Raw genomic sequence first — 15,420 nt, forward strand, 5'->3', positions numbered from 1 at the left:
CTGCGAAAGTGCTGCACTCAATGTGCCAGCAAATTTGGAAAACGCAGCAGTGGCCACAGGACTGGAAAAGGTCAGTTTTCAATTCAATCCCAAAGAAAGGCAATGCCAAAGAATGTTCAAACTACCGCACAATTGCATTCATCTCACATGCTAGCAAAGTAATGTTCAAAATTCTCCAAGCCAGGCTTCAATAGTACGTGAACCATGAACTTCCAGATGTTCAAGCTGGATTTAGAAAAAGGAGAGGAACCAGAGATCAAATTGCCAACATCTGTTTCATCATTGAAAAAGCTAAAGAGTTCCAGAAAAACTTCTTTATTGACTATGCCAAAGCCTTTGTCTGTGTGGATCACAACAAACCGTGGAAAACTCTTCAAGAGATGGGAATACCAGACCATCTAACCTGCCTCCTGAGAAATCTGTATGTATGCAGGTCAAGAAGCTACAGTTAGAACTGGACATGGAACAAAAGACTGGTTCCAAATCAGGAAAGGAGTACATCAAAGCTGTTAACTGTCACCCTGCTTATTTAACTTATATGTGGAGTACATCATGAGAAACACTGGGCTGGATGAAGCGCAATCTGGAATCAAGATTGCTGGGAGAAATATCAATAACCTCAGATATGCAGATGACACCACCCTTATGGCAGAAAGTGAAGAAGAACTAAAGAGCCTTTTGATGAAAGTGAAAGAGGAGAGTGAAAAAGTTGGCTTAAAACTCAACATTCAGAAAACTAAGATCATGGCATCCAGTCCCATCACTTCATGGCAAATAGATGGGGAAACAATGGAAACAGTAACAGACTATTTTTTGAGGCTCCAAAATCACTGCAGATGCTAACTGCAGCCAAGAAATTAAAAGACGCTTGTTCCTTGGAAGAAAAGTTATGACCAACCTAGACAGCATAATAAAAAGCAGAGACATTACTTTGCTAACAAAAATCCTTCTAGTCAAAGCTAGGGTTTTTCCAGTAGTCACGTAGGGATGTGAGAGTTGGACTATGAAGAAAGCTGAGCACCAAAGAATTGATGCTTTTGAACTGTGGTGTTGGAGAAGACTCTTGAGTCCCCTGGACTGCAAGGAGATCCATCCAGTCCATCCTAAAGGAAATCAGTCTTGAATATTCATTGGAAGGACTGATGCTGAAGCTGAAACTGCAGTACTTTGGCCACCTGATGCGAAGAACTGACTCCCTGGGAAAGACCCTGATGCTGGACAAGATTGAAGGCAGGAGGAGAAGGGGACGACAGAGGATGAGATGGTTGGATGGCATCACCGACTCAATGGACATGAGTTTGGGTAAGCTCTGGGAGTTGGTGATGGACAGGGAGGCCTGGCGTGCTGCAGTTCCTGGGGTTGCAAAGAGTCAGACACAACCTAGCGACTGAACTGAACTGAAGCACTTTATAAATATGACCTCATCAGACCCTCGCAGCCCACCCTATTCTTACTCTTGCTTCAGATTCAGCAACACAGCCCTTTGCAAGGGCTCAGGAAATTACGAATGCACTCACAGGTCTCACGTCATCCTTCCTTTTTTTCCCACGCTTTCTAGAACAGTCTGTCACATCTGACGCCTGCTCCCCTGCTGGTGGTGATGGGTGTTAACGTTGAAGCAGTGCCCTTCCTCCCTCAGCCCAGCCCCAGTCCTGGGAAAGGAGGCCTTTTGCTGGGACCTCTCCCACGCCATCAGAGAAAAAGTGCCCAGGTAACACTGAGATCCACCCAGTGCTCCAAAGTGGGCTTCCGGGGTGGCCCAGAGAAAAGCTTTTGGATCCAAGCCTGGAGCCGGATGTGCCGAGTAATCACCAGGCTGCAAAACTCCCAGCTACAAGCATGGTCAAAAAGTGGTCCCTGCCCTGACCCTGCCCTGCTCTCCACGAACAAGGGCACCCAGACCCGACTCCCATCAGTCAGTCACTCCCCCTCCAAGACCTCAGCCCACCCACTGCTGCTCAAGAGGATGAAATAAATTAGGAAAAAATCCTTTAATCTCCCCTGTAGAGAAACCTTTCTGAGAACCAGAGTTATACTTGCAACGTACATTTCAAGTGGTTCTGCTGAGCTGTGAGTGGCGTCTATGCTCTCGGGCCATCTGAGACGCACATACATCAAGAGCACAACCCAGACAACCGTTAGTCACAAGCCCTCTCCCTTCCTGCCCCTGGGACACGGGGAGACTCAAGTAAGGCAAGCTCACAATTATCGCAAAGAAAACTCAAACCGCTTTGAGCCGCTTCCTCTGCCCACTACTTGGGGGAGTACGTCTGGCCAGTTTTAGGGAAGGAAAAAAAAAAATCACCCACTGTTCAAAGCCCTCCTTAAATATCCAGGAAGACATCATTACAGATAGAATTCCAACATTAATTCTGAAATCTCCTGGCTTTTGTCAGATGAAGCCACATTCTAAATCCCAGGCTTAGTTGAGAAATGAGAAGAAAGGATGTTTTGAGTGTGGAGAAAAAAAAAACCCAAAAACTCAGCCCTGAGCAAAAAGCAGCAAACATCTTGGAGGAAGGGGGAGAAAAAACAGAACTCTGCACAAGGCGGAGAAAAACTGGGTCTTGGGAAACCTGGTGTACTCACCAACACGGGCATGTGCAAACTGATCCCATTTCCCTTGCACTGTGCTGGAGGGCCGAGCCCAGGGGCCTTTCTGCTGAGCCAGGGGTCCCTAAACCTGGGGCCGGACGACGATACACATCTGAAGACCCAAAAGATGTTCTGGGGGCATCTGCAAATCTGGCTCTCGACTGGCCCCGGCTGACAAAACTATGAGAGCCACCAGAACATTCCTGGGGAGAAGGAGATGGCACCCCACTCCAGTACTCTTGCCTGGAAAATCCCATGGACGGAGGAGCCTGGTGGGCTGCAGTCCATGGGGTCGTGAAGAGTTGGACACGACTGAGTGACTTCCCTTTCACTTCTCACTTTCATGCATTGGAGAAGGAAATGGCAACCCACTCCAGTCTTCTTGCCTGGAGAATCCCAGGGACGGGGGAGCCCGGAGGGCTGCCGTCTATGGGGTCGCACAGAGTCGGACACGACTGAAGCGACTTAGCAGCAGCAGCAGAACATTCCTGTGTTGTTTAGTTGCCCTAAGATCCAGCCACATCCACCCTCCAGGCTGAACGACCCCAAGGAAGCAGCTTCTCCACTGAGCACTGCGGAGGCCTAAGAGGTGGTGAGTTGGCCCAAGGCTGATCCCAGCAGGGCTGCAGCCCGCCACACACCCCCGCTTTCCCATGGGGAAAGCAGAACGGAGAACCTGTTCGAAAACGGCAGGGGGGGTGGGGGGGCTTAGACAGAATCACGGGGCATAATCCTGACCCAAGCTGGCACTGAGCCCCCACAATGGGGCTAACCAGATGCAGTGGTAAAAAGAACCCACCCCGAGCTGCCCTCAACTCTCTGGGAACAGGCAGAACCCAAAGTTTGAAACAGGCAGTCTTTAGCATCCCTGACCACCATCCCCCGCCCACCCTACTGGAGCCCTGGGGCATCAGCAAAGAATTCAGGGATCTAGTTCCCAAGCACACACGTGTCTGCAAGCACACACGTGTTCAACTAAAGGAAGAGAGGCGTTGCAGGGCAGGAAGATAATCTCATAATTAAAGGAAAGCCTGTTTTTCAGGAAAATCTCCATCTCGTGGGGACCTTACCCTAAAGGAAGCCAAGGTCAGTCAGAGCGCTCCCACATCACCTGCTCCGGGTGCCTTTCAGGTGAGTTAATCACTCAAGGCAGGGCCAGTCTCCAGATTTCAGGACACACCCAACTTTGTGCCATTCCCTTTCAATTCTCTGATAGCCTCTGTGAAAAGAAAGCTGCTCCTTTTGTTCGGGAGTATTCATTCAAATTCCTTTCCAAGGCCAACACAAATGCAGGGCAGCAACCCAAAGGAGGTTTACCCAGCAGAATCAAGTTTCTGGCCAGTTTTTACTGGAGTGGTGCAAACAAGACTATTCCGATTAGGTGAAATCCTCACCATCTCCCTGGTCTCTTTTCCCAGATTCCCCACGATGAACACAGGGGTTCACTCCCACTGGAAGACGTGCATAATGAATCCAGCAGGCAAGAGGGAACAGCCAGAGGGAGGGAGGGGAGCGCCCCAACCACCTCCAGCCCTTCCCCCAAGCAAGGGGAACCTGCCGGGAAGGAGACTGAGATCACTCACCTGGACCACAGACTTGTAAATCCGAGCCTTACCTACTGGTAGAAAAGGCACCTGGCCACTAAATCCAATTTTACCACCAAAAAACCCCAAACACTGAAAGCTATCCACATAATCCCAGGGCCAGCGTGTGTGCGTGCTCATGCACACACATGCGTGTTTGGGGGAGGGCTGCCCTTCAGCGACATCCCCCAGACAGAGACAAGGGAAAAGAGGATCAGGAGGACAGAAGGGGTCGGACGTGGGGAGCACAGCAAAGCCACCCCCAAAGGCACCCAAGTCCCAAATCAAAAGCCAGAAGAAGCCTCAAACAATCACAGAAAAACCAGAGCCAGGTGGAGCTGGCTTCTGGCCCTCTAAGTGGCTTAATCTCCCGCCCCCCACTCTGCTTCTTGATTGGTGAAACAGTGACCATCACTTCTGCCTGGGAGAGGCTGGACCAAGGCCCTGTGCCCAGCCCTCAGGGTCCTTCTGGTGTCTGGTCTTTGCCCGGACAGTGAGTCTGTGGTCCAGAGAGAGAACTCTCCCCCAACCCCTGCACCCAACAGGGCCCTCTACTGAGCCTCAGGCTTCTGCTCAGCAGCCATGCTGTTCATTAACTCAGAAAGCTGAGTGAATTTAAAACAGGCCTGGTCCAGGAAACCATCTAGAAACCCTTCGTTGGCATTAGATCGTGAGATCCCAACAAAAGACCACTAATCAAAGACGGAAATTAAAACAAGCCAGACTTCTCATAGCCCCATGTGATCTGGAAGGCAACTCTGGGCCTGAGAAAGACCATTGTTTCGGTGAAGCCATCTGAACCCTGGGGAGAAAGTGCCAGATGTGGGGCAAGCCTTAATGCTCACCTCCCCCCTGCTCTCAGGGCGGCGGGGAAGAGCCCCCCCACCAGGGGGCTGGTCCTCATCTCCAGGAGCTTCTTCAAGTCCCAGCTCGGCCACCTGGAGGGCAGGAGCACGCCCTGTTCCCGACACCTCACCCACCTTGTGGTGAAGGTTCAATGCAAACACTGGCCAAGCGTCTAAGTGAGAGTGAGAAAGATACTAACCAGAGGCTCAATAAAGGGTAGTCCGCAGTGTTATCACAAAAACAGAACGACTTAAATAGCCCGTAAGCACTACTTGGGTAACAAGTTAAGCCTGCGGGGCGAGAGAGCGCCAGAGAAATTCCTCCTCCAAGGAGAAGAGGGGTGCAGAAAGGAAAAGTCATCCTGGCTCTTCACTTTCTGGCCGCAGCCTCTGGTCACATGGCCCATCCGGCTCCCAGCCTGGAGAAGCCTGCAAAGGCCCGGGAGCCCTCGAAGCTACGGCCGCGCTCTGCGCAGTTCAAGCCAAATACCCCGGACTTGAAGGTGGCGGCGGAAACTGCGGCCTCAACACCGCCCCAGGGACAGGATGCGGAGCCGGCCAGGCCCCGGCCAGGCATGGGACCGTCTACCAGCTCGTTGCATCTGAGCCACCACCGTGCAACGGACGAACCTCCCTGTCCGGTGGGGGTGGGGGGGAGTGGCGGGCGGGACCACACACGACTCCAGCTCTAAGGTCCCCGGAGCCTGCGATCGTCGAGTGGGGTTGGCTGGGGCACGGTCTAGCGGGATACCTGCTTCTGCTCCAAGCCTCGCTAGCGGGGTCGGGGCCCACCTCGGTGTCATGCGTCCTCTCCCGGATCCTTCCAGGTACCGGCCAGGGGCGGGGTGGCTGGCGGGGGCTGGGAAGGGCGCGGGCCAGCCCGCGGGTGGGCGGCCGCGAAGGGGAGGGACTCCGCACGGGGCTGCGGGAGGTGGGAGGAGGAGGAAGTGGGCACTGCGGGGGGGAAGGGCCATCTCCAGCGCCTCTCGACGGCGGCCCCGCAGCGGGAAGCGGCTCCCTATCTACAAGTGAAAGGGCGAAGCGCCGGGGGAGGGGCGCTTCCGGCAGAGTCGGGGTCCGCTCTGTGGATGGGGTGGGGGTGGCAGGTACAACAGATAGCCGAGGGCCCCCTCCCCCGGGGGCAGGGAAGGATCGCCGGGGCGAGGCCGCAGGCGGGCGGTCTTCGGAGGCGGAGCCTTCAGGTAAACCAGTCTGGAGGGGAGGGAAGGAGCCGCCGGGTCCGCGGGCTCCCGGGGGTCAGGGGGACCTCACCTTCGGGGCTGGGGTCCCAGAAGCCCCGAACCCCAGACGCCAGGAGACCCCGTCCTTCCAGCAAGGCCCAGCACCCCGGCTGGCGGGGCGCGTTCGGGGCGGGGCAGCCGCAGACCACGCCCCCCTCCAGGTAGCGCGCGGCCAGGTAGGGCGGGTTTGCCTTCACCCAGGCCCCAGCTTTGCCCTCCCCGCAGCACAAGGTCGAGCAGGGGCCCGGAAGTCGCCCTGCGGTCAGTCTGGGCGGGACGATGGGGTTCCCGGGCGCCCGGGGCCCCCAAACTCCAGCTACGGAAACAGGAGGCGGAGATCAGCCTCTTTATGACTTGGCAGAGGCAATTCAACATTTCTTCCTCGCATAAAATAGGAATTGCTCTATTTACCTAGCCCGCAGGAGCGTCGTGAAGATTAATGACTGTGAAATGTTCTTAAGATCAAAAACATTCTGAGATTTTACTTGTAGGCACTTATATGTCCATATTGCTATCTGCACGGCAAAATATACTCTTTATTGATTGCCCCCCTGGAGTGACTTCTAGCCCACGACCACAAAGCGCTGAGGAAATGGAATCAGGTACATCACTGTGTCCTTCCTGTACCTGGAATACGGGCAGAAACCGTGGTATCCACACTGGGCCTCTGGCTTCATCCAGGCCCCAAGGGGCGGCTGGAGGAATCAGCCAGCATTGCAGCCCACACAGTTCACTGTCTGAAGAAGCTAGAAAGAAACTTTTCAAAACGTTTATCACACCACCAGGAAGAAATTGCAGCATTCCTACCCCTCAGTTCCTTAGCAGCTGCCCCCAAGCATGAACTGTGTGTGTGGGGGGTCTCTGCTGTTTGGAAAGCCTCTGCCCCACGCAGGGGCCCAGTGGTCAGTCAAGTTCAGCCAGTGCTAGGAGCCCACGCAGCCCATCTGGCCTGGCAGCTCCCACAGCAAGGCCTCCCTGGTGTCACTAGCTCTCTGTCCCTCCCAGCAAAGCATGCCTGTGTGACCAGGCGAGGCAGCTCCACTTCAGTCCCCTCGACCATCCCTGGAAAGGGCTTTCTGAACTCTTGAGCCCACCCCAGTCCCCTTACCCCCTCCCCCATCCCACTCCCCCTTGCTCCCTGCTGGCCCAGGCTGCCTTCCAGGTGGGCAGACCCGGAAGGTGCAACACCCTACCAGCTCCTCACCATCCAAATGGGTGTGAGGCCCACCTGGGGCTGAACAAGCAGACTTTGTTTGCACTTCTGAACCGACCGCACTAAACACATCCATTAGCCAAAGAATCAAGTCCCAGCCAGGGTTCCTTCAGCAGGAAAGGTGCACACGGTAAAGGTGGCCTCTACCCACGAAAGCCAAGGAAATTCACCTGAAGGTCCTCCCGCCCCCTACCCCCATCCCTCCACACAGACTCACACACCTGGGGCCGCTACCAACAACACAATCACTTCCGGGTTGGATGCAGGGCATTTTCACCCGTCAAGCTTTATAAATTGCCATGCTTGGGGAATCAGGCCAGAGGAGCTGACCTCTATGATCTCAGTCTCCTATTCTTTCCAAAGAAACTTCCAGGGATTCCATGACTCCATAATGAAGTTTTTGTTCGTCCTGTGCTGAAGTCCAGATTTCAGGCATGGCTGGAGCAGAGCAGTGAGTTTAAAACCCTGTGGCCAGCCTGGGCGCTGCAGAGAGACCTACACATTCCTCATGTGACGAACTCTGTTCAAAGGCCCTTCCAAGATTCTGCCACAACCTGGGCTGGGATGAGACACAGAAACGTGGCCACGACTTCGAACCAATCTTCAAGCCAATTAATAGCAACTCAAGTCATAACTAAGGATTTACTTTAATGCAAAAAGCACCTTTCTGAGCACTTTTGAGAGGGAGGGAAAGTAACAATGTAAAGTTTTGTTGTTGTTGGGTTTTTTACAAGCCCAAAGGATTTTAAGAATCACAGGGTTCTGTTGAAAAGCACCGCGTCCCCCCATCCCAAGACATGTTTGGACTCTCAGTAAACAACACCCAAAGGCAGGCTGCCCACCAAGTTCAAGCAACAACAGCTATTCGGGATTAACATCCCCTAAATACCATCCGATGGTCCTGGGGATAATGAAGGCCCTATTACTACCCAGGAGCAAAGTCACAATTCTCCGTGAAAGGAAAAGCATCCCTTACATGAATCCATGAGTAAGAACCCAAGTGTCTTATCACTGTTGTTGTGACTATTAAGCCAACCTTAAGCAACCATCTGTTACATTTCGTTCCAGAAACAGTTAAAGCAGATCATTTCTAAAACATTCACTCAACGAAGAACCAGGCTAGATACAGGTGGAAAGTCAACTGGCCCCCAAAGTTGTAACCAAAGCTCCTCACCCCAATCAGAACGGCATCAGTCAGGCCTCAACAAGGAGCCAGGGCCACACTGCCCCCAGTTCTGGGAGGGGCGAAAAAGGTCAACAGGAGTGCCCGCCCCTGTAGCAAGAGTTTTGGCCCCACTTGGGAACCTCAGCTCCCATGTGCAAGCAGGAAGCTTGGTGAATGGAGGAAGAAGATGCAACTCAGAGGAACGTTTCCAGAAATAGCAGCAGCTGTGCAGCAAAATACAAAAATCCAACAAATACTCATTTTCACTGCACTTCCCCTACCACCACCAACAAACCCAAAACGACTTTAATGTGAGGAAAATAATAAAAATAAACACCACTGCTTCCTGTGACTTCAGATGCCTTGATTTCTGGTAAGGGTTGAGTATGATTTCTGAAAACTGCATTCCAGGGAGACAGAACGTTTGCCTCATGTACGCTTTCTCTGAAGAACCCTGTTATCTGCTTTCAGAATCTGGTCTCCAAAAAAGTAGATCACTGAGAAGACAAAGCACACAAAGTTCCCTGGCAGTCCAGAAAAGACCACCTTCTAAGAAAAAGTCTGGAAAGGGAGCAGGCCAGCGGCTGGGCAAAGACGGATGACTGTGAGGCTGGTTCCCACCCGTGTGCAGCTCCTGAAGTGTCTGTGTTCCCGGGCAGTTAGAGAATGAAGCTGCCCCTTGGCTCCCACTGTCAACATTCCGCACAAACAATGGCCTGGCCGCTCACCATTGTACATTCTGTATTCATCTGCGAATCCCGGTTTTTAGCACAATGTGCAAAGCCCTTCTTTTCACTGGTGCAGTCCTGAAGGCCCAAGTGTAGCTGTAATTTCGGCTGGAAACACTAATAATGATGCTAAGAGCAAACTACACATGAAGCTGAGACGTTAATTTGTTCAGATTATTAGAGTCACACTGATGGCACCTGGATACTACTGTCCATTAAATCATGATCAAAAGAAAGGCTGAACACCCTTAAAGATGGTTCTGAAGTTTTTAGCAATTATTAAGTATAATTTTCCAAACCCAGACATAGGTATGTTTAAAAAAAAAAGAAAAAAATCCCTTTCATGAGTCTTTGATACATATTCCATCAAACACACACTTGAACAAAAATTAACTTCAAAAGATTAGGTGAGGGTGGTAGGGTGGGGAGTTTTATATTTTTCCTTCTTTCCCAGGACGCTGTAACTTTAACTGTAGCAGCGTAAATTAGGACATGCTTACCAGCTGGAAAGGAGAAAACTGATACTGCCCAGGCAGTATAGCCTCTGAGAGCATATCCATTCCAGCGTTTTCCTGCGCCTGCTAAAAGTCTGCAGGAGGGGAAGTCCACACAAGCATTCCTTAGCTAGTGAATCGCACAGGAACCTTCTTGGGGAACAAGGCGCAGCGTTTCAATACGCGGTGTTAAGGATGAGTATGTCTATTCGAAGGGTCAAGCAAACTGCACTCCCGTTTTCTTAATTACTACGAAAATGTGTTCCACCGCTGTAATTGAACTATCAGCCAGGCGGTGGAAACACTACCGGAATTGTGCTCTGAAGAACAGATAAATCTCCTTTCCCAAACATGCCCTATATGAACATGTATTTGTGGCCAGTATCAGGAACACGAGACACTTGGACTGCCGCTTTCGCCGATAGAAAGATTATTCACAGAGGGACCCAGGCTTGTACTCACATACCTTATGGTGACAGCCCTTTTCTATCGAAATGACAGTGGTAAAAAATGACAGCTGGGGTGGCCATTCTATGGTTGCTGTAAACGCTTTACATTTTTTCCATTTAGGGAAAAGTGTTAAGTGCAAAGGGGATAACTTTGCCTTCAAAAATGATTCATGATGCAGAGAACGGTTGGCAAATGGCTTTGGGGCGTTAGACCCCAGCGGGGCCACCCTTTTGGTTTTGAACCTCAAGGATTTCCAATGGTGTGAGCCAACCTGAGCTCCCTTGGCCAGAATATTTTAACAGCAATAAAATTCGTTCCCACTCCTGCACTGTGCTTAACGCAGTATGTTACACTATGTACACACTCATCCTTTACCTGGTCGCTAGCTACTCAGAGCGCTAAAAAAGTTCCAGGTTAACTTTGCAGTTTTGTTTGTTGCTGTTGCTGTTTGTTGCACTTCGTCTCTCATTAAAACACTTTTCAGACTTATGAATAGGATTTCCTTCTGGAGTTTTACAAGTCAAGAGTAAACGTATTGATTATTCCCTGAAAGGGTAACTGATGGCTAGTTAATCATTATACAGATAGCCAGTTTTCCTGTTTCATCTTGTGTACACGACCAGATTAACAATGCCAGGGAAAGCAAACTCCACTTTGCAGGAACAGGTGTGCCCTGAGTCTTAAAAGGCCAAAATATCTCACAAAGTATGTCACTGGTGTATTTTTACAATGCTAGTAGTATTTGTTTTTAAGTAGCCAAACTTTTAAACTTTTTTAACTTTCAAGACACACACTTTGCAAATATTTCTTCACCTAGTCAATGACTAAGTGCCAGACATAAGTTGCAATTCCAGCCCCGAAAAGACCCTCTTAAGGACAGAGGTTTTTGTTGGTTTTCTTTCTTTTTTTCCTCTTGTTGCTGCTGCTGTTGCTTAAATCACAGATAAGAGATGGTAATTCGCCTTGCCCCTCACCCAGGAGAACACCCAATTAAGGGACAGTTTCAAAGATCCCAACTGAAATCTTAAATAGTAGGGCTCTGAGCTCAAATCCACAGAGCTACAGAGAGCACCCTCCACCCAGCTGTTATTAATGCACAATCAGAAAAGAGGACAAAAACAAACCTAGCTTTATCTCCACCCCCCCCCCACCCCCTTGCTTTATCAACAGGAAAAAGAAATAAACCAAAAGGCACCTAGTCAGGTCCAAAACAAGCTCCGAACCCAAGATTCATAAATTTGCTCTAATAACTGTTTTCTACAGGGACAAACAGGGGTCCCTACCCCTCGGGCACAGAAAACCAATCAGTGTCATAAATTCCCTTTGCCTTCAACCCTCACTCCCTTCTACCAGGGACAGAGTTGGGGGAGGGGGTGACCCGGCATAAACACTTGCCCTAAACCCCTCAATGCTCTACAGAAATATGCTGGCGTATCTCCTTTGTTTGGTCCTGTTATACTTGATCAAGTGTGAACTATTAAACTGGTTTCATTAAAGGCAAGTGCATTCACAGCTAGCATCTAACTTCAATGGCAACTGGAAGCATATTTTGCAAGAAGGAGGGCCTGGTTTTTTGCTTGAAATCTACCATCTCATTAACTTTTCTTTTGGGGGCAATAAAAAGGGCACTAGGGTTTTTACAGACGAGTGTCAGAGCCGCGCAGAGATCTGATGCTAGACAAAAGGATATTTAGTGTTTCAACTCTGGGATAGGGTTCCTGGTACTTAAAAAAGAGAAAAGAAATCCTGTTTCAATATGAAAGCTGCTCTGACTGAAAGTGTTTAATTAGCATTTTGAATATTACTTTGTAATTGCTCTAAGAAGTACTCTTTTAAATCAAATGATTATAAAAACAAGATCCTTAAAAGTCCCATTACTTCAAAATGTAGGGGGAACAAAATTTTTTTTTTAAATCAAAACAGTGGAATTCTCCTAAGCACATGAAAACTGAAGTTCTACTTTGAGAACCATGGAGGCAGAACAGCAGTTAAGAACTGAACAGGAGGTAAATTTTAAACTTGTCTTTGAACCCAAACACCTAGCAGAGAAGTGTCTTCTTTGAAGGAGTAGGAAAGTTTGATTTATTTCACCGAAGTTGGGAGGCAGAATCACTTAGTAAACTAACCAAAATAAACGTCCCCTCCAAATTATCCATGTCAGATAAAAATATACCAGTCTCTACAATATCCAACAGAATTGCAAATAAGGCACTTAGCATTTTAAATTCTCAATGCATATTTATAGGATAGAATTCTCTGGTCTACCCTTCGAGCCACTCACGTTTGACTCTCTAAGAACTTAACCCGATCTCCAGTCTAAAAATTAAAAAAAAAAAAAAAAACAAAAAAAAAACGCGGAAAAATCCAGAAAGATCTGTTTACCCCGGAGAGAGCAAGTGAGCCTGGCGTGACGACGCAGGCCACCGCCACCAATCTCCACCGCCAAGGACGCAGATCAAGCGGGGATTTCTACGAAAAATTCCTTTCACTTGTTAAATACTAAGCACGGGGACCCTTGGAGCCAACAGCTGCTTGGGCCGCCTCCGGAAAAAGTATTCGGGGAGCTGGGAGCACTACATACACTCGCGGGCGCACTCACACTCGGTGTCCGAGACCATCGGCGGCGGCGGAAAGCGAAGCCACCGGAGGGAGTGTGTGCGCGTGTGTGTCTCGACGCGGCCGGCGGTGACCGCGCCGAGCTCCTGGGCCCGCGGCCTCCCAGCACCCGGGCGCTGCGTGGGCAGCGGGCGACCGGCCACGCCGCGGGCCTCTCCGGCTGGTGAAGGGCCACCGCGCGCCCCGGATCCCGCGCGCCCGTGTCCAACTTGCCCCGGGGAGCTGGGAAGAGCGCCAGGCAGAGAAAGAAAGGCGCTTCCCCTCGGCCGCGCGGGTCGGTCCGGCGCCGCGGAGGACAAGGAGGAAGAGGCGATCGCGGCCGCTCGGCTGTCGCTGCGCCGCGCCGAGTCCCCGCCGCCCGGGGCGCGCCCTCGCCAGCCCCTCCTGCGAAACTTTTTCGTTTGGGTTCGCCCCACCCGAAAAGTGCGGCCAGGGCGGGGGGAGGCGGGCGGGCGGGCCGGGTTCGCGGCGGCCGCGGCAGCAGCGGGCGAGGAGGAAGTGGTGCCGGCGCGAGCGCGGCCGGGCAGAGGAAATGCCCGGCCAGCTCGGCCCCCGCCCGCGCCCGTCGCCCGGCTCGCCCCGGGCCCCCGCCCCGCTGCGACTTTGGCGGGCCGAGCCCGGCGTGGCAGTGGCGGCGGCGGCGGCGGCAGATGTGGCCCGGCTGCCCGGAGGAGCCAACAATGCGGGGCCGGCAAAACAAAAGGGTTCTACTTCGCCTGCGTTCCCGTCTCTCACTTGCGCTCCCGGGGCGCCGCGCGGGATCCCCTGCCAGCAGGGGCCGCTCCCCTGGGGGCCCGGAGCCGCGCGCGCCCCGTTTTCCCAGCGGACCCCCGGTCCCCTCCCCCGCCCCCGCCCCGCAGGCCCCAGGCCCCGTGCGCTCGGACTCCCGGTCCCCGGGGGATCCGGCCGTATTGTCCCCGCGGCGCGCCGCGCGCTCGGCCTGGGTCGCTGGCGGCCCCCGCGCGCGCGCGCACCCACCGGCCTCGGGGAACGGGAGACGGGGGCGCCTAGGAAACCGTCGCCGAGACGCCGCCGCCGCCGCTGCCCTCCGGACGCCGCCGCGCTCGGGGTTTCTTTCTTTTTTTTTTTTTTTGCCAATCCTGATGGGAAGGAAGGTGACCGCCTACTTCGCATTCATCAACTCTCATCACAACAACAAAAATCCTGGCGCAAACAGCGGCCAGCGGGCGCGATCGGCGGCGGCGGGTGGAGGGGGGGACGGCAGGCAGGGACCCCCAGGCCTGCGCCCACCCCTCGAGCGCCGAACGGGGACACCGGGCCGGGGGTGGGGGGGGCGCAGACCAAAGATGTCCTCGGATGCCGGCTCGGTGTCCTTCGCCCTCCTCCTCCTCCCCCAGTGGCGCAGTGAGGCGCGGGCGCGGCGCCCCCCAGCCCGCGGCTGCAGGTGAGGCGGGGGCGGCAGCGGCCCCAGCCCTCCCCCAGGCCCCCCCCTTACCTCGTCCCGGGCCGCCGGCGTCCACGGCGAAGGGCGCCCACCCGGGAGGTGGCGGCGGCGGCGGCGGCAGCGGCGGCGGCTCCCGCCCCTTCCACCCCACCCGGCGGCGGTGGCGGCGGCGGCGGCTGTGCGGGCCCCCCGGGTCAGCGCGGCATGGCTCCCGGCTCCGTCCCTCGCTCCTCGGGCCGCCGCCGGCTCCTCTGGGCCGCTCCCGGGCCACCTTAAAATGACACACGCACACAGGGACACACACACAAAAACTTAATCTCTCCAGCTCCCCGCCCCTCCCCCCTCCCGGCCTCCCCTCCCCTCCCCTCCCCTCCGCTCCCCACCCCAGCCTTCCCCTCCCCTTCCCTTCCTCCTCCTCCCCTCGCAGCCGAGCCTCTTCCTACTTCCCCACCCACCCCACCCCCTTCCTCCGCCCACCCGGCTCCCGATCCTCCCCAGCCCGGTCCCGGCCCCGCGCCCGCCCGCCCGCCCGCCGGGAGGGGGCCGCGCTGGGGGTCCCAGGCCAGCACCCGCCCCGCGCCGCGCTCACCCCCGAGAGGATGCTGTTTCCAACTTGGATCGGGTTGGGTGGGGGGGCGGAGGAAGGGAGCGTCCGGGAAGCCGAGCGCCTCCCGGCTATTTGCTCTTCTTTATTTGTTTTCTCCTCCGGGGAAGGAGGAGGAAAACGAAGAGAAAAGGAAAGGGAAAGAAGCGGCGCGGCCGCGTCTCGAGGTGGCCGCCGGCTGCGCAGGAGCGAGGCGGGAGGCGAGGTGAGGGTCGCCGCTCGCTCACTCCTCGCTCCCTTTTTTTTTTTTTTTTTTTTTTTTTTTTTGGGCAAAGGCGGGGTCTCTCTTTGCAAACCAATGACACAACCCCACATGGGCCGGCCTCGCCCCCTACAGATACTCCTCACTACAAATCGGCTCTCTCGGGGGATTAGTGGCTCCGCGAAAGTGCACACGGGCACGGCGGGCGGGCGAGGGGGCCGGGCGCGGCGGGCACTTCCCGGCCTGGCCCCGCCCGGGAGGCCCTGAAGACGCGCTGGG

The 15,420-nt window shown here is 53.9% G+C and overlaps 1 protein-coding gene across 4 annotated transcripts in view; it reads right to left on the minus strand.

Moving 5' to 3' along the window:
- The window catches only part of CTBP2 (C-terminal binding protein 2), a 169,159-nt gene extending 154,007 nt beyond the window's left edge, over positions 1–15,152 (minus strand). Inside the window, exons 1-2 of one of the 4 annotated variants that reach the window (XM_025274340.2) lie at positions 14,925–15,152; positions 14,387–14,606 (exon numbers count right to left, since the gene is read on the minus strand). The gene's annotated coding sequence lies outside the window, so the exon portion shown is untranslated. Of the gene's footprint in view, positions 1–5,774; positions 5,796–6,295; positions 6,417–13,908; positions 13,929–14,386; positions 14,607–14,924 lie in introns of those variants that run through there. The other 3 variants (XM_025274342.2, XM_006080427.3, XM_044934938.1) reach the window with 3 other exon arrangements.
- Positions 15,153–15,420: the final 268 nt, after the last annotated feature.

Source organism: Bubalus bubalis, chromosome 23 (assembly GCF_019923935.1).
Source record: "Bubalus bubalis isolate 160015118507 breed Murrah chromosome 23, NDDB_SH_1, whole genome shotgun sequence".
In the NCBI taxonomy this organism is placed as follows: domain Eukaryota; kingdom Metazoa; phylum Chordata; class Mammalia; order Artiodactyla; family Bovidae; genus Bubalus; species Bubalus bubalis.